Raw genomic sequence first — 20,093 nt, forward strand, 5'->3', positions numbered from 1 at the left:
ATGATTTTTTTGGACAGAGTGACATTGCTCGACATGCACTTTCCTAGTATTCCTTACAAAAGTGTTTTATCTTAAGTAGGGGTAACTTCCAGGCATTTTCTACACTAATATATTTTTTACTTTTTAATTGTGTGAAATTCATTGCCATTTTTAGACGAAAAGCGTTCATCCAAACTACTAGAGAAAAGGAATGAATTCCTCTACAGAAAATAATAATTAATTCAAAATGGGTCACATTTGTGGAATGGAAATGATTTCAAACGAATTTCGTTGTGAGAAAGGTAATACTTTATTTTCGATTTCCAAATTCTGAAATCGCCAGTAAATTTTGTCTACTGGAATCAGATTCAATAAAAACTCATGCCTGCATATACCACCTTTTTCTACTTTCAAAAGATAAGAAACAAACCATTTCTAAAGAAAGGCATCTTGGAATCGCTTCGCCTAGATAATCTTGGATTGCAGTACGCTTGTTGCTTTGCAATCTTTGCTCCCTGGACCATCAATCTATTTAAAGGGACGAAATGCTGTTTTTCTTTCGTTGGATTCATGTTTTTGAGAGTGTTATTGTCACAAACACAGCATATTGCAACATTATTGTGTGATGACTCAGGTGATAGAGCACTCGCATCCCAATGAGGTGACCCAGATTCGAATCCCAGAGGCGGCTGATTGATATTAATTTTGCTCCCGGTGCGCACCGACCATGTTGCTAAAGCAAAATATCCTAAGTGGTAGACGAATCATGGCTTAGAATCCCGTGCCATCAAGCTAATCTTGTGAAATCTTAGTGGTCTTCCTTTCCATGTAACGCAAATGCAAATTAGTTCCAACAATAACAGCTCCACAAATACTAGTTTCTCCAAATACTTGATCCAGGAGTTCCCTTGTTTTCTGGGTCGGGTTCAAAATTACAAGGTTACAGGGTTAAACATAAATAATTGTAAACTCAGAATTTGATCGGCTATTTAAAACCGGTTATAAAACAAAGTAAAAAATACAAATTTTCTGTATTGTAATTTTTTATTTAAATTCGCTTTATTACCATTTCTTTAGGGTATATTATTTTGCGTTAAAAATGTAATTTACGGTGAAATGGATTTTATGGATGATGCACTCAAAGTGCAGGTACTTTATTCGGTAATTTCATCCGGAACTTTTTAGAGTATGAGGACTAGTAATATTTTTAGTACTTTTTTTTCTCCGATCAGCAAATAATGATGCATTTGTATATGATCTAGTTTTCTAAAACTGTTATTCGTAAAAATGTTCCTTTCATCTTCCATCCTATGTCTCATTCATCTATATGACACACTTTCTCTTAAAATATATATCCTACATGTCAAACCAAGCTATCTTCAAGCATTCAAACCCCAAATATATTTCTTCAATCGTTCCATGAATCTTAACTATAGAATCCCTTAAAGCACTTTCAAATAAAATCCCTTTTCAAAGTTAATTTCAAGCAATATGTATTTTAGAATTTTGACTTTTCCTTTTTTGATGGAAAATAAGCCGTTCTTCTTATTGATCGGATTTCATGAAGCTTTATTCTATGCCACTCTTCTACAAAGCAGATTTTAGATGAAGATTTTGTTCCGACATTCCCTATTTTCAGAGATATCTATCGCTTTCCGGCTTTCCCGTACGAGCAATATATCTTGGTCGGTTAAATGGAAATCTAAAGTAGTAGTACGAGAACTATTGCATGAAAATTGCACATCTCAAGATTTATTTCATTCACTATTTGAATCATTTATTGTTGTTGATAGGCTACTCAGTATTCTCGATTTTGATTAAAAGATTTAATTTATGCATATTTTTTCTTGTTTATTGAATTTCCGCCTACATTGTTTCATATATGATTGCATTCTTTATCTGAAATAAATGAGAAATATTTGTTTTAAGTTCATTTTTGTATGTTTGATACCATATTTCGTTTCAACAGACAAGAAACTTTCAAAATGCTAAAATAGTTTTTTTAATGAGAAGGAAAAAAGTTTAAGGAAATAATATTTTGTTGAAAGAAGGTAAACTTTCTAAAGTTGACATAAAAAGGTTAAATTACAGAGCTTCAAATAAATTGTAAAAACATACTTTTCCTTAATATATATCTTTTATAAAAAAAACCTACAGACCATTTTGAAAATATATAAATTAATATATTTTTTAAAATATGATGCTATGAGGAAAATGATACCTACTTAGATAAATTACAAAGAGAATTGCATTTTTAAAAATATAAGATTTTTTGTAGTATGCTCTGAAAATATGATATCTAACGAGAAAGTTGTGAAATTTTAGAAATGAAACAATCTTTTTAAATAAATTCATGAGTTTTTAAACACATTTTAAAAAAATACAATTTAATCTTGAGGAATTTCATTGTTCCAAAAAGCTTTTTTTTCGCTCACAACTACTTTTTTGTAGCTTAAAATAAAATTCCGTAAAATACATTGAAATAGTTATGCAAAGTATCGCTCTATATTTCCATACATAATGTACTTGATTGATAAATAGATTTTAATAATAATGCTAGTTTCTCTCTAAAAATCTGATAAAATATTCCAAATTGAGTTACTCAAATTTACTATCCTGAAAATTATTTTAATTTCAAAATTATTTTATCCTAGGAAACTGAATCATAAAAATACACTTGATAACGTAAATTCTTCATTTGCTTCATAAATTAAAAGGATTGAAAAGTCGGCATGTTTAGAGCGTTCAAAAATAGGCGTCCATTTTCAGGACTCCTGCATTTACGTTTGGTGAGTCGTAGGAATGAACCACTACATTTGAGCTCTTAAAACATGTCGTCTTTTCCACCTTTGTAACTTATGGAGCAAATAAAGTATTCCTATTGTAAACTATTAAGTACTTGGTGGCAAAGTTTAAAAAAAAACATAGCATTTAGTACCTATAGGCACAGATATCTATTGCATACACTATGTGCAGAAACTCCCTATTTCGGGGCATCTCGAAATCTTAATATGCCTGAAAAATCAAACGATCATCAACACAGCAGATAGAATCTTTTGTTACATGTATCTACGACACATACTGATTACAGGAATTCTTCATTAGGAGAAGCCTGGAAATCTAAACATGCCAGAAAAATCTGAAATGGTAATCAACACAGCAGATAGTATCTTTTGTTACATGTATCTACTACACATACTGATTACAGGAATTCTCCATTAGGAGAAGCCTGGAAATCTAAACATGCCTGGAAAATCTGAAATGTTAATCAGCACAGCAGATAGTATCTTTTGTTACATGCATCTACTACGCATACTGATTACAGAAATTCTCCATTGGGAGAAACTTGGAAATTTGAACATGACTGAAAAATCTGAAACGATCATCAACACAGCAGATAGTGATTATTGTAACCTGTATCTACTACACATACTGATTATAGGAATTCTCCTTTGGGAGAAGCCGGGAAATCTAAACATGCCTGGAAAATCTGAAATGGTAATCAACGCATCATATTATAATGTGTCTGTTGTTGCAAGTATCTATTGTACTGAATACAGAAATTACCCTTTAGGAGGCTCAAATATTTCCACTGGTTAAAAATACTTAGGGTCCAACACTTCCGCTTATGCATTTTTTATCATTTTGCTTTATTTTTTTCCAAAGATGACGAAAAATAACCAGACTGTAAAAGGTGCTTAACGCAAAAAGACTAATATTCCCATCTCTTATGATAAGTGAAACAGCCAAATAAACCAATGATTCTCAACCTTTTTCGGGGGCCGCGCACTTTTAACGATTTCGAAATTTGACTGCACACAATGAAAAAATTAGCTTAAAAGTTGTTTACATACCTATAATACACTGTGTTAAAAAGTTTGTGATAATAATTTTGAATGTGAAATTAAATAATCTGTACTACAAAAGCACGTTTATTAAGGGATTGATTATTTCTTTCGACTAATTTTTTATTAGTTAGTGACAGTTATTTTTTTTTTGCAAGTTATTAATTGTTAGCTTGTTTTCTATAGCTATTAACTGTTATTTTTTGTGATTTCTTGTCAACTACTTTTTTCACTGATTATTAATTGCTAGCTTATTTTCTTGTTAGTTATCCTTTGTTAATTTGTTTTTATAACTTTTAATTGCATAGCTTATTTTAATGATTAGCTTTTATTTAAGTTTGAAAGTTAATATTTAGCTTGCTTTCCTTTGTTAATTAATAATTTTAATAATCATTAAATTTCCTACTTATTTCAATTTTTTTTTATATTGTCAAAGACAATTTAGACACTTCCTTCTTATTTTAACTTATTTTAAGATTGTCAGAGACAAGACAATCGCCGACAAAGATGTTCACATGGTTAAAGCATGGAAAAATTATAAAATGTGTTTATATATATATATAATATTTTATATATATACACTTTTTTTTAATTTGAACTTTACTCGTAATAAAAAAAAAGCATTATAATTTTTATTGTATCATTTCTAATATGCGGTGGCACACAAAAGTGCCGCGTCACAGTGGTTTAGAATCACTGAGATAAACTAATTAAACCTCATTCCACGGTTCAATTAAAAAAAACTCAACCATAACCTAATTCCAATACCCATTTCCGAACAAAAAGCCCAGCTTCAATATCCAGTTAAATTTCTTTTTCGCAGCATTGAAACCATGTTAGTTGAAAATGGTTAAAAGCCGTATAGTTCTGTATTTATGTTTTTTTTAACCACTTTAATTGTAAACGGTTTCAAAACCGTAGAGGTAAAACATACTCTTCACCGTACAGAATGCCGTTGGTTATTTTACTATAATTTTAGGATAAAATTTAAGCTGTCTATGACGCTTCAAAAAACCCAATAGGAAAGTTGGTAATTAATTACAGTAGCTCCCCCTTCCTAAAATAAAATATTTAATTAATTTCACTAAAAACAAATACAATAGATTTTTGCCCAATGGAAAGCATGAAACCACTGAGCATGATATCTAAACCTTTGTCTTATAATAATTATTCAAACATTTCAAAATATTTTATTCATAAAATATTTATTATATAAAACATTTCAAAATATTTTATTCATGAAATATTTTATCATCAAAATATTTTATTCATGAAATATTTAATTAATTTCACTAAAAACAAATACAATAGGGTTTTGTCCAAAGGAAAGTATAAAACCACTGAGCATGATATTTCATCCTTTGTCTTAAAATAACTATTCAAGAATTTCAAAATATTTTATTCATGCAGAGTACTCTTAAATTATTTATTTTAAAATCAGTCTAATAGTTGTGAAGCTATTTTTAGTGATAGTTAGAGTTTAAGAGCTTCTAATAACTTATACGGGAAAAATACGAATTTCTAACCCTAACTATCAAGTATAGTTAAAAAGTTTTACCCATATATTACTATTGGGTAATATTAAACTCTAAAGTGCGAATTTAAGAAGCAAGATTCGATAAAAATTAAGTTTCAGTTGATTGAAGGAATTAAATCAATCTCTGGAAATATTTATTTACTTATTTTTCTAAGAAAAAATTTGTCATTTTTTCTATAGTAATCATCTATTCATATTATCCACATTGCATTTATAAAAAGTACAATACTGACGGATGGACGACTGAGTTATATCAAAATTAAAAATATCGGTTACAAAGAATGATACATGACTGAAAAAAAGGTGAGCTAATTATAAAGCTGTAAAAATTTTATTAAAACAATATTGGATTTTATTTACAAAAGATGCCGCCAGAGGGAGCAACACCTCCTAGAATAAGGAAGGCCTCAGCACGGATCAAATTAGTAGTCCGATGTGACGAAGTAAACTGCGCAGTTGATGAAAAATAAGAAAGATGTCATTACGTTCGGGGTACTAAGCTGTGCAGTGGTTGAAAATACGAAATATGTCATTACGTTTGGACGACTAAAGGATATTTATGTTAACCCGTGCAGAGGCCTACTCTTTTCTAAGAGGTGTTGGATGGAGACGATTGCTGTACACACTTCTTGAAACGAATGCAAATGTCTTTGGACAGTAATTTAACTTGTGACATTCTAGCACCAGAAAGGCACGCTGTTTCATTGAATACATACATGGTTTTAACGCACGTTTCAAAGCTAAAACTAATATCTTTAATCATCAATAGCTTGAAGCACCATCTATTGTAAACTTCAGAAACTATATTTTAAACTTTCTGCATAAAATTTTTACGATTCTTACAATTAATATATCTCTAGTTTCGTATCTCTATCGTAATTATAATGCTGGCTTTCATTTCGTTTGAAATTTGATACCTGAACTAAAAAAAATTCTGAAATAGTGTTTTTTTATTTAAAAAAAATACCAAACAGAAGAGCGGGTCGTTGGAAAATCGCCTTATATATCAAGCGCTGAAGTAACTATCCTTCGTGGAGGACTTTTTGATGGAATTAATTTACATTTGCGTCATGTGTAGAGGAAAACCACAAAAACCCTTCCACCTTTATCCCGACTGCTATTCCCCTCATTGGGACAGAATGATCTATCCCCTGAAACCATCACGGTTCTCTGTTGCTTGATTATTTTAAATGCGGATTTATTCCATTTATTTTTTTATAAAATTCAACTTAAATTGAAGCAGCATAATTTTACGGGCCTTGTATGCGAAACTTTTGCTGCATATATGTTAAATTAAGATGAATTTTAACAATTATAATCTTCGTCTACGTTGAGTCATAAACAAATTTGGATTGAGAAAAATAGTGCTGAAGATTTACTCATTTAATTCGCTTAACAACGGCAGGCACCTTCATTGCTTGTACTACGTCAGAAACTAATAGTGCATTAAAACAAGGAAATTCGAAGCCACTTTTCAATGTTAACTAACGGCACGGTATCGGACCTTAATATTGACCTATAATTTTTAAATTGGACCACTTATTATATTACAGGGTAATAGTGTACCCTACCACAGGAAATAATTATAGGTCAATTAGGGGGTGCACAATGAATGCGTATGTATGCACTATGAATGCGTATCTAAAATGATAATCATTTATCAACCATAATCATATCATAATCATTTATCAATGATGCACTATGAATGCGTATCTAAAATAAGTGTTCGGAAGAGCTTAAAATGAGGAAATTCGCCTTCTAAAACCCTTTAAAGATAGGAAGCGCGAAGTCCCTCTTCACTGTTCGCGTAAAGCCCGATTTCGGACCTTAATATTGACCCATAATATTTAAATTGGACCAGGTATTATATTACAGGGTAATAGTGTACCCTACCACAGGAAATAATTATAGGTCAATTAGAAAAAGTATTCCTAATATTTAGTTTTAAAGTCTCAAATAAATTCTATAAATGTATTGTAAAACAGAATTATTCTATTTAAGTATTTAATTAAACACACTTTTGCTTTATTCTAGCCAGAAAAATCATAAATAAAAGGCGTATTTATTTCTAAAATATTTCTTTGACTTTTGTTCGAAATATATCGAATCTAAAAGCACAAAGTCTTGAATAAAATCCAAAAAATAGCAATTCAGTTCAACAAGAAAAGAAATTCCTGCAAAAATTTCTCTCCAAGTAGTTTTAGTTCTGAAAAAGCAGCGTAAGAAGATAAAAGAAATATCTTAAAATTCAAAAACATTTGAAGATGTTGGAAGAATTTAGGCATTGAAATATAAGGCTTAAGGAAAAGTGTGCCTTAAGCAAGCATTATGAATTTCGTAGATATTTGAATTCTGTAAATCGTAGTGGATATTTATATTTACCTAAATTTGAAATAGCAGATTTTTTTCCAAAGCAATTTTTTTTCTTTATCAACCAAAATTTACAATTCAAAGCAGAGAAACTTTTTAATGAAACTTGAAATAATTTTAATTTACACTCGCAGAAAATTTTTTTGCATTTTATGTATTATATATTTTACATATTATTTAAATTCAAAATCATATTTCTAATTAATTTTCTTAGAAATGAAAACTAAATGAAAAGTTAATGTTCTTTGCTCAGTTAAAATACAAATCAAGACTTTGTTTAGTATTTTCCACAAACAGGTGATACTGAAATTTAAGGAGCTTTTTTATGCCATGATAATTTTTTTACATTTATAAAGCAAACACTTACTAAATATAACTGCATGAATTTTAAAATCTTAATTTTGTATGCATTTAAGAAATTTGTAAATCATATGTAGATTTCACTTACTATTTCTTTTAAAAAATAATTAAACTCAAAAAGTCGAAATTTCAATTTTAGAACGAATTAACATTTTTTGAAACTCTAATTGGAGCAATTAATGCTGACGACAAACTAAATAACGTACAATTTTTCTTAAGTAGTCATTTTTTTAAAATTTGAAATTTTTCAAAATTGCTCATAGAACATTTGTGAACATATTATTCTTAGAACAACAGTATGAAAAAATTCAGAACAATGCAATCGCGTCGAAAATGTGTGTTCCGAGCTCCCTTAAAGCGTCTATAAGTCAAATGATCCTTCAATAATTTGCCCCCCTCGGCTACTGTGGTTTCTTTAGATTCTTTTCTCATCTTAAGTTTTCTCTTTTCCATTGACAACTGTACGTTTTATATTACAATTCACTTTTGTTTCTTCTCATTCGCGCCTGGCAAGATGTGAAAATGGGTGCCTATTTTATAGCCTTGAAACATGTCAAATGGTTTTTTTTCCTATTAGTACATTTTTAAAACGAATAAAGTTTTTAATCAATTAAATGGAATGATTGTTAAAAATTTACAATAAGGAACCATTACTGATACAAATTCAACGTCAATTATACAGCATCCATGCTAGATGGTTAAACTGAATTATTATAAAGGGATTACAATATGTTAAAAATTTTAATAATGGACAATAAACTTTTTTTTAGTTCGTATTTTACAGAGAAAATTGTTTCAAAAGAGTTCTTAATTTGTTTGAACATACTTTTTTAAAAAATTGATTTAAAAATTAAGGCGAAATTAACTTAATATATTGTTCTCTGAACTTCATGAAAAATCTAATTTGTATTTGTTAAGAATAAGAATATTTATTGCAAAAGAATTGTGTCCCTTGTAATGCTTGCATAAAATAATAATAAAATAAAACCATACTGTATCTGATTTTGAAATCAATCAATCTGGTCTTTGCTATTTCTGAACCTTAGGCTTAATTAGTTTTGAACCTATGCGACTGAACTTGGCCAGTTTTGAACTTACACTCCTAAATCTAAGAAAATCGATCAATAAAAACAAGAATAGAAATTCAAAACTGGAATTATTTCGTCACTGAATTTTTTGAAAAAGAAAAATAATGCAGGAAACTGTATTTTAGGAAAATAATTTTATATTTTTCAAAAAAAAAAAGAAGAAACAATACTGTAAACTTGAAAACGTAGTGATGTAGAATAGAAGTTTCAAATTTTGGTTTCCTGGCATTAAATTTTTCAAAGTCGAAATATTTTGAAACGAAAATAAAATGAAGTACATGTAAAACACATATTATAGTGTGTGTTTTTTTTTCTAAAAAAGTATTGCTCTGTAACACTCAGAAACTATAACAATAACACTGAAGAACAAATTTTTGATGCATTTATACAAATACTTGATCTTACCTAATTTGTATGTGTGGATTTCAAATCTGAAAATAGTTTCACTTCCAAAGCTACAGATTTTTTTAAGTGACATTTTTTTTTGTCAAAATGTGTTGAAATGTATAGATAACCGAGGACTCCGTAAATGTTGCGCCAAACTTTTAGGGGAGTTAGGGGACATAAACAGGATTAAAATTGCATAGGAACCTAGGCCGGAAATATCGTCGTGCATTGGACGCTTCCCAATTATGAAATCTTAAGAAGGACACGAAGAAACAGTTCATAACAGAGAAGTACCCTTGGCGGCGTATAACGACATTTCCTGGCATGGGTTCCTATGAAATTTTAATCCTGATTATGTGCCCTAACTCCCCTAAGAGTCTATTGCAATAGTTTAGTGACGACTTGAAATACATATAACGCGTTTAACATTTCGACAAAAAATAAACTAAAGAGGTAATTTTTTCAAAAAATATCTGCTTGAGAGAAACCGATTTCTGATTTGAAATCAGCTTCACGAAAGTATCTAAATCATTAACTTTCTTTCTTTTTTGTGTTTATTGCTTCTAGGACATCATTTTTTTCCCTTTGCGACAAATCAGCAGTCACAATTGAAACTACCAGACGTATAAACCTTATACATGTGGAAACATTAAAAAAAAAATCGATAACTTTATAGAAACAATGCTTACGCAGTTTGTGGTTGAAATAATACTTATTTCGAAACATATTCCGTGATAATGCTAAAATCGATTTTCGTCAGCTGGAACTAGAAATTCTGAAGAAAAAAAAATTAATAGTGCTTAGGTGTATTTTTACTAGGAAGTATCATCTTATATTCCATATCTTTAACCAGCTTATTCTTATTCCCAAATTTAGTCTTGATTTTTTCATTTATAGACAGAGCATTTAAAAGCAATCAACTATAGATTATACTATTCCAATTCATTACAAACCGAGTAGTATTTAAATAGTATCCACTTCAATGCTACAGTGATAGAAATACCAGTGTAATAAACCTAACAAATTGAACAATTTATCGTTTTCCGTTATTATTTTTAACTAGATTTTAAAATTCTACTTTTATCGTTTGATTATATAGTAAGTAATTAAATGCTTGGATACTTTTTCTTTAAACGACCTCAAGTCTTAATTGAAACAAAATATGTTAATTTTTTCTATATGCATTAAAGTAAATTATAACTCGATTTGAATATTTCAGCTTTCCTCTGCTTTTTCTTGCTTTTAAATTTATCTCTCAGAAAAGATAATACACCCTGATTTGCATGTCATCGAGCGTAAATCTTTTTTAAACAAAAAATACAAAAAAAAGGAAAAATTATGAAAAACAGGAGCCTATAATAGGAACCGAATTGGATTGATTCGGTTTTATTGTCAAACTGATACTACCTGATTATTATATTTCTTTAGGTATATTTTTTTGGTAAGCTAAGTTGAAAGAAATTTTTATACGGTTTGACCACTATAGTTTTAAACATTTTTACATTAAATATTATTTCAATAAGTAAGTTATGGTGGTTCAGGGGATAGATCGCTCGCCTCCCAATGAGGTGGCCTGGATTCAAATCCAAGCGATGGTTGGTCGATACGAATTCCGCTCCCGGCTCGCATAAACCACAGTGCTGACTTAAAATCTCCCCAGTTGGCTATGGGCTAGAGTCCCGTTGCAGTCTGCCTAACCATGGGAGGCTGTCGTATTTTTCCTCTTCATGTAACGCAAGTGCAAGTTAGTTCCATCTTAAATTCCTCTATGAAAGCAAATTTCTCCCGATATTTGATCCAGGAGTTCCCTTGTCTTTTGGATTGGGTTCAAAATAGCAAGGCTACGGAGTTAAACATTAGCAGTTGTATACTCAAGATTGGGTCGGCTATTTAATGACACGTATAAAATACTGAAACTGAGATGCAATAGCTCAGTTTACAGAGCACTCGTCCTCCTATGATATGACCCAGGTTCGGAGCCCAGCGTGGACTGACCCTATGACTGCTCTCGGCTCGCACTGACCATATTGCTGGCATAGTTATTTTATAGAATTTGTTTGTTAAAATAGCGAAGTTTGTTTGTTGCAGTACTTATCTGCTGAAAAAACAGACGTCTGTTTTTCAATGACAGTATCTTTCGGTGAAATAAACGGTTTTATGCTGGCACACCAGCTGACAGTTCTTTTTTTTTCTGTAAATTTAACAGGGTTTTTTTTTCCGCGTACCTACCATTTTTTCTACTGTTGAAGGTGTAAAATGTAACACCAAAACACGTATGTCTTTTAGTAAAATTTCGCTATTTGTGATCTTTAAACGTTGTTTTTAATCAAATCTTAAAGGATTACACTTGTTATTTTAAAAGGTAGAAGCCGTTCAAATGTTAAAACGACGAATATGGACTTCCTTAACATCCTACAAAGTGCTTGTTTTTTTTAAATATTTGTTTAAACTCTTTTACCTTTTCTTCTTTTTAAGACAAACTGGAAATTAAGTTTTCAAAACAGAAATTATTACTTTTTTAATGACTCTGCGTTTGCTTTTAATTTATTTTATCTCAAAAATCATAGTGCTAGCTTTTATAAAGTAAAAACAAAATATTTTTACGAAACAATTGCCCATAAGTTCAATAAAATAGCATCATAATAAATCCAAAAAATATGCTCTTTTTTAATTAAAGTTACTTTATTTAAAGATTGAAAGATTCTATTTTTGATTGAAAAATACTGTTGTTAGAAGATAAATTTAAATGAAATATTGTCCAAAATAAATAGTTTATGTACAAAAGAAAAATAGTTTAAACATGAGTGCTAACTAGAAATTTTACCATTAGTAATATAAAAAATTTAACTTTAATAAAATAACTACATAGCAAAGTCAAAAAATATTATGATATCTAATGAAAAATATTTAATTACATTTTAAATTTTAAAAAAAATCTCAAAGGATATGTTTATTTATAAAAAAAATCTGTTTAAATATGTATGCTAATTAGACGGAGAAAAAAATTCTGGTAAAATTATCATAATTTATGGTAATGAGATTTCCGGTAATTAAAAAAACTATAATTTTGCTTATGAAAATTCAAATATACCATATTAAAATCATTCATTTTGATATTTTTTCTATTCATATGGTGATGATGATCCCGAAATTTTGGTCTTCAAAATTATAGTTCTTATCACCTCATATTTAATAAAAATTAAATTTACTCGAAAAATTTATTTCTATACCCTTCTCTAAGGTATTATAATAAAATTACCAAATATAAATACATATTATACAACAATATTTTTATGATAGGTATTAAAATTAAAATTTTATCAAAAATTTAAAAAATGTATAAAAATAATATTAGACCCCCGGTGTCTTAGTTGTAACGTTTCTCTTGTACCACCTGTCCTGGGTTCGATCCTTGGGCCATGCAATATTAACTCAGCCTTTCATCCCTTCAGGTGGTTGATAAATGATTATCAAGCATGCTTGTGAACTAAACACTGGGGTTCCATGTTCGGCTGACCACTTAACCAGAACATCTGCTCCTGTACCCCAGAGCCCAATGCCAAGAAAACTGATACAGGTACAGTGACCTTGGCACTCTATGGGCTGTCGAGGCCACTGAGTTTAGTTTTTTATGAAATCATATTTATTGGTAATTTTACCAAAATCATTACCAAAACGCTTCGTTTAAATGTACCGAATTATTTGGTACACCCATAGAGCCTGAAGCACGGTAAATTTTACCATATTCTAGTAGTTTCTGAACATACATTTTCTCAGTGTGGAAACATTAAATACAATCTAAAATATTACTTTCTATTTTTTGATTCTGAAATAAAATTAACTGCTTAAACTTCTCAATACAGAAAGTGTTTCGGAGCTTTAACTCTATTGAAAAATAGAAAAAGTTTCTATTGGCCATTTTTACATGAAAGTGCGCATAAATTATTACCACTAAAGCAAAATATTTCCAACTAGTAAATCCTAATTAATGAAAAAATCTGAAACTACCGAAAGCATTTGAAAGTTTTCCAGATGAGGAAAAATAATTAATTTCTGAATCGTTTCTAAATATCAAACGCAATCGAAAGAAATCTGCATAGAATAATATTGAGATAATTTATTGAGCTTATTAATATGCATGAACTAATGAAACGAAGCACTTGAATGAATAGAATCATTTGCAACACATTAAGCCCGTACCGAATACTCTGTAATTAAAAATAATTAATGTAATTAATTATGAATAGGTTTAATAGAGTTATTTTTGTTGCTTACGCTTGTAATATTTGTAGTTATGTGTGCTTGTATTCTTGTATTCATTTTATTTGATTTGCAACTGCGTGTTTATTGTGAACAAAAACGAAAGAGGCACTTATTCCTTTCTATCAAAATTTATTCTTAAGAATATGGTTTCTTCATCTTACAGGACCTCAAAGGAACAAAAATTTGAAAATTTAGAAATCTGTTTTAAATTTTCGTAAAAAAATAATCCTTTTAATTGTATTTGCAGTTATATTAATTTTATTTGATTTGGAACTGCGCGTGTTATTGCGAACAAAAATTTAAAAATTTGAGGATATATTTCTTTAATTTTTTTAAATAATCCTTTTAGTAGTATTTGCATATATGTTTGTTTGTATTCATTTTATTTGATACGGAGCTGTGCAGAGGAATAAAATGAGCAATTATTCTTTTCGATTAGAATTCATTCTTAAGAATACGATTTAATCATCGCTCTTAAAGTCCTTAAAGAAACAAAATTTGAAAATTTACGCATGTGTTTCAAATTTTTTTTTTTAAATAATCCTTTTAGTAGTATTTTCAGTTTTGCATGTTTATATTCATTTTATTTAGTTTGAAACTTTGCGTGTATTGTACAGAAGAACCGAAGAATCATTCATTCCTTTCTATCAAAATTTATTCTCAAGAATACTGTTTCTTTATATCTCTTAAGAGCCTCCAAAGAACAAAAATTCGAGAACTAAAGGAACTGTTTTAATTTTTTTTTAAACTTCTTTTCTCAGTTTTGCTCTCAGAAATCGTTAAAAATATTATTCTGAGAAATTATATTTTTATCTGAATTAGAGGAAAAGATAAGAAGTGCGAAGAAGGTTGCTTAAAAGTCTTTCGCCAATCGGGATTATTATTTACATTTTTGAATTATTTATTTTGACAAAGATTTTTACTTAACGTTCAGAAATCATTAATAAACTTAATTTGTCTATTTAGAAGTAATTTCTAAACTTTAAATTATTGAAAACATCGTTTTTACCTTGTAAAAAAATTTCTTTCAAAAGCTTTCCTCCTTGTTTGGAAACTTAAATATTTGCATTTTAATAGGCTAAAACTAAAAGATTAAATTTAAAAATTTAAAAAATAAATCGTTTGCTTTGAGCAATTAATTCCGACGTTACTGCGTAACTCTGTATTTTACAAGCACATTTTATAACATTTTACGTGCTGAATTATCTTTAAAAAGAAATCAATAGATATTATTTACATACGTAATTCTTCTAACCATATTCGTTTTTTATTCTCTTGGCGAAATTTTGCCTAAATTTATAATTTTACTAATTTAAATCTCCTCAACCAAAGCGAAGAAGGGGAAACAGATCGATACTGAGCCATGATGGCTCAGGGGATAGAATGTTATCGTTCCTGTGAGGTGAACTAGGTTCGAATCCCAGCGATCTATACGAATTCAGCATTCGGCTTGCATCGACCACAGTGCTGGTGTAAAATGTCCTCAGTGGTAGACGGATCATGGGTAAGAAGCTCCTTGCCATCAGGATAACCGTGGGACGTTTTCGTGGTTTTCCTTTCCATCTAAATCAAATGCGAGTTAGTTTCATCACAAAGTCCTCTACGAAGGCAAAATTTCTCCCAATAATTGATCTAGAAGTTCCCTCGTCTTCTGAATTGAGTTCAAAATTGCAAGGTTGCGGAGTTGAACATTAGTAGTCGTAAACCCAAAAAATTTAGATTGCTATTCAACTAACCCGCATTTGCGTTACATGAAGAAGAAGACCATGACAACCACCCATGGTTAGCCTGACGGCAAAGGGACTCTAACCTATGATCCGTATACCACTGAGGATATTTCACGTTAGCACTTTGATCGGTGCAGGCCGGATGCGGAATTCGTATCGACCAGCCATTGCCGGGATCGAACTCCGGTTCACCTCATTGGAAGGTTAACGCTCTATCCCCTGAGCCATCACGGCTCCAGATTCACTTTTTAGTGAGACTTCATGTACCTTCCTATTAGTTTCTTATTTACTCTAATAAACTTCGAGCGATGCTAAAGTGAGGTTTTTTTCCTCGCTATTATTTTTTTTTTTTAATTTTAACACATTCTATTACATAAACTAAAAATAAATCAGTGAAATTCTGAGAAGTGCATATTTTAGATATTTCAGTTTAACTAGTCTTCAGTAAATTAAAAAAATTTTAACTGCCTCAAAAAATGTATAAGCAAATTTTTTATAATTATTAAGTAGTATAACAGAACAAAAAATTCAAATAAATCTTTAACAAACTTTCAAAACTTCGCTTCAGCCCAAATTAAATTTTATCATCTCTAACAGGATTAGGCTATAAAAATGTTAATAGTTAACTTTTTTTCATGACTTAAAGGATTTATTTAGCTAAAGGATTTATTAAAGGATGTATTTTAGAATGCTTTGAACCAAAACAAGTCGCAAGTGGCTGCATCCTTAATATGGTGCAAGCTTTAACTATTTATAGCGCAAATCAATCTTTATTGCACCATACTGTGGTTCTGCAGCAATGAAAACATGGGTAAATAAACATCTTCTTAGGATTATTGAAAATTTGCATAATATTATGGTTTACAATACTCAGATCAAATTGAATGAATTTTCTTAAAGGGTAACAATGATTTTTTTTCTTCTTTTTATTTTTTTCTTAGGAAATTCAGCTAGATTAGCAAATATAAGAAAGGACACCATCCGTTAAACCAAACAATAACGTTTGCATTTTAAATTTAAGAAATTAATTTCCTCTACATGAATAAAACTGAGACATTTAAGCAGAAGAAAAATACTTTTTCGTCTTCCCAATTAAATCTCCTTCAGCTGATCAGAATTTGCTCAATTCTCCCCAAGGGTTTAGGAAAAAGAAAAGTTGCTTCCGAATTTATTATTCCCTCTAGATCCTAATATAATTGCACTTTACCGAAATGTGCTCATCCAATACAAGCACATTTGAAATATTTGATTTACTTGGAACCTATTCGTAAATCTCAAGCTTTAATTTCATTTTGAGAGAACTAAAGGCTATTTAATTAAGATTCGAACAAATCTTTTATCAATAATTTATATTTCGAACAGAAATCTAATGAAAATTTTATAAGTAAATTTATTTTTAATTACAATGAATAGATTTTTGTTAAATATTTATGATCTTTATTAGGTTTTTTGTTTTTTAATGACTAAGTAAAATATATTTTGTTTTATTTGAAATTTTTGTTAGCTTTTAGGTTTTTTATTGAAGTTTTATATTGAACCTGTAGGAATAAATTAAAAGAAAAGAGAGTTTGAATTTTAAGTAATAAAAACAAAACTTTATAGCACATTAACAAAAAATCGCTCAAATGTAGAAAAAAAAAATTAAAAAAATAGAAAATAGTTTCTTATTGAACTATAAAAAGTGAAATAATCAGAATCATGAGAAATAACCACAATATTCGGAGAAAGGCAGAAAGAAATAGTTCTCGTATAAACTGTCAAATAAGTGGAAGTGTATAAATAATGAAAAATAATCAAAATGATCATCTAGAAAAAATAATTATCATACAAAACTTTAAGAAACCGAAGCAATAAAAATAATAAAAAATAGTCCCAATGATAATCTAGAAAAAGATTTAAAAAATAGTTCTCACGAAGATTTTTACGAAAGCGGGGCTATAAAAATAATGGAAAAATAGCCACAGTGATACTCTGGAAAAAAACTGAAAAAAATAGCTCTCAAACAGAACTTTAAGAAGTGAGATTATAAAAATAATAATAAAACCACAATAATCCAGAAAAAACTGGAAAAAATAGTTCTCATACGGAACTTTAAGAAAGCAAGGTTATAAAATAATAATAAAACCACAATAATCTAGAAAAAAATAGAAAAAAATAGTTCTCATACAGAACTTTAAGAAAGCGAAATTATAAAAATAATGAAAAATAACCCCAATGATACTCTTGAAAAAACTAGAAAAAATAGTTCGCATACAGAACTTTAAAAAGGCGTAATTATAGAAGCAATGAAAAATAATGTAAAACAACCACAATGATGCTCTAGAAAAAACTAGAAAAATATTTCTCACGCAAAAACTTTAAGAAAGCATAATTATAAAAATATAATGAAAAATAATTACAATTATTATCTGAAATCCACTGTACCTAAATATCGCACAGTATAAAGTCTTATTTTAAAGAGTGCTATTCGCAGAAACTACTTATATAAAAAAATTAAAAGTTTCAGAGTACAAATTTGTTAAAATAAATTTTTAAACTGACCCTTGTAACATTAAGTGTGTAGCTATATTTTCAAAACTCTAGATTAGACTGCTGATACCTGAAAATATTCAGGTTCAGCCCCAAAGTTTACAAAAGCCCATTTTTCAAAATGACATTCATTGAAACTATTTATTACCAAAAAATATAATTTTTGAGGTTCAAATTTGCCAGAAAGAGTTTTTAAAATCTTTCCTCGTTTGTGGTAATATTTTTATGATTATTGTAAGTTTAGACTGTAAATATTAGAAAAAAATTACAACTGATATCTGAATTATGAATCTTTATTTTACGGAAAGTAATTCTTAGAAACTAATTTTATCAGAAAATATAGATTTTGCAATGCGAATTATTAAAGTTAATTTTCACACTTTCCTTTATTATGTTAAAATTATGATCACCATATATAGATAAGCATATTCGAGTTAATATAGCCCATGCCAGAAGAATTCAATGCTTATCTACAAATTATAGGTTTCAAAATGTAAATTTTTAAAAAAATTATGTTATCCCCTAATATAAATTGCAGTAATATTTCCAAAAACTAACTCGACTTTATACTGACAGTGCTAGAAAAAAGCAAAACTTAGCTCCAAAGTGAAAAACAATATTTTATTGAGTTAATAAATAATAATATTCATTAAATATACCTAAGTAGAAAACAATATAGATTTTGTGGTACAAATTTTAACTGCAGGAGCGTTTCAGTGGCGTAGAGCAGTAATCTCTAAATTGTCTTTACAATCAGTGGACTGATTGTAAAGACACGGTTCCCAGTAGATCACCGAACTCAAGCATCACTGGCTGCGTTCAGTGGTGGTGTCACCCCATTGATCAGCCAGCGTAGGGACAGAGGGTAAGCGTTATCGATCCTCATTAAACTGTTCTACCTTAAAGGGCTCTACTTCACGCGCAGGTCGTAAGGTTACCAAAGCGGGGAAACCATCCCCTCAGCAGAGAATCAAAATTGCGATCACATGTCTTCGAATCATTCTCAGGGATGTTTCCCAGACTGTCGCCAATTGCCCATTGTACAGCTCTAGTTTGAAGCAAATAAAGTACCTACTGGGTAACAAAAATTTTTGAATGTTTTTATTTCCAAAATTTATTACTTAAATTCAGCGATGCTTCTCAATATGTCGACCTGCGGCATAATAGATTTGTCTACAACGCTTCGGCCATGATTTTAAAGCCCGCAAAATGATTTCCTGGGAGATTTTCTTCACCTCTTCTCTAATAGCTCTTTGAATGCCTCTCAATGTAGAAATTCTTCTCTTATTCAGTTTGTTTTTCAGATGTCCCCATAGGAAATAGTCACATGGTGCAGCATCAGGACTGTTTGGAATCCATTGTTCTGGTCTCAGGAATTGCACTTGCTGATCTGTTAGGAATTTCTGGGTGACCTTAGATGCAAGCGATGGGGCAGAGTCCTGATGAAACACAGCATCACCATTAGGGTACAATCTGCAGTAATCATCCTTAAGAAAGGGCTTTAATATCTTCTGTATGTAATACTCAGAATTTATTTTGGCCCCAGGTTTCACAAACCGAGATTTGGACACACCATGGGCGGATATGCCCATTCAAACCATTACGCCTTTGGGATGAGGCACCGTGGTTGGTGGTGTCAAGTCTCGCTTGCTCTGCCCACGGCTAAGATATTGAACTTTAGATTTAGCATTGGTATCAGATAAATAGATCCAAGCTTCATCAGTTGCAATGAACTTTCGCCATTTGTCCTTACAGAGAAGCTTGTAGAGGGGCCATGAACGTTGCCTCCTAATCTGCACCGATCTCTCACTTAAATTATGACATTTAGGTTTTTTATGGCATTTTTTCTTCAACTTTTGTTTCAGAAGATAGCTTATAACTTGCTGACTCACGTTAAGAGCTTTAGCCATGCTTGTCTGTGTTGGTGGATCCGGTTTTGATGTCATCTTATCAAGCTTCTGCAAATCTGATTTCTTCAATTTGCTTGGCCGCAATGCCTTCTAGAAGT

Source organism: Parasteatoda tepidariorum, chromosome X2, assembly GCF_043381705.1.
Source record: "Parasteatoda tepidariorum isolate YZ-2023 chromosome X2, CAS_Ptep_4.0, whole genome shotgun sequence".
Lineage (NCBI taxonomy): Eukaryota > Metazoa > Arthropoda > Arachnida > Araneae > Theridiidae > Parasteatoda > Parasteatoda tepidariorum.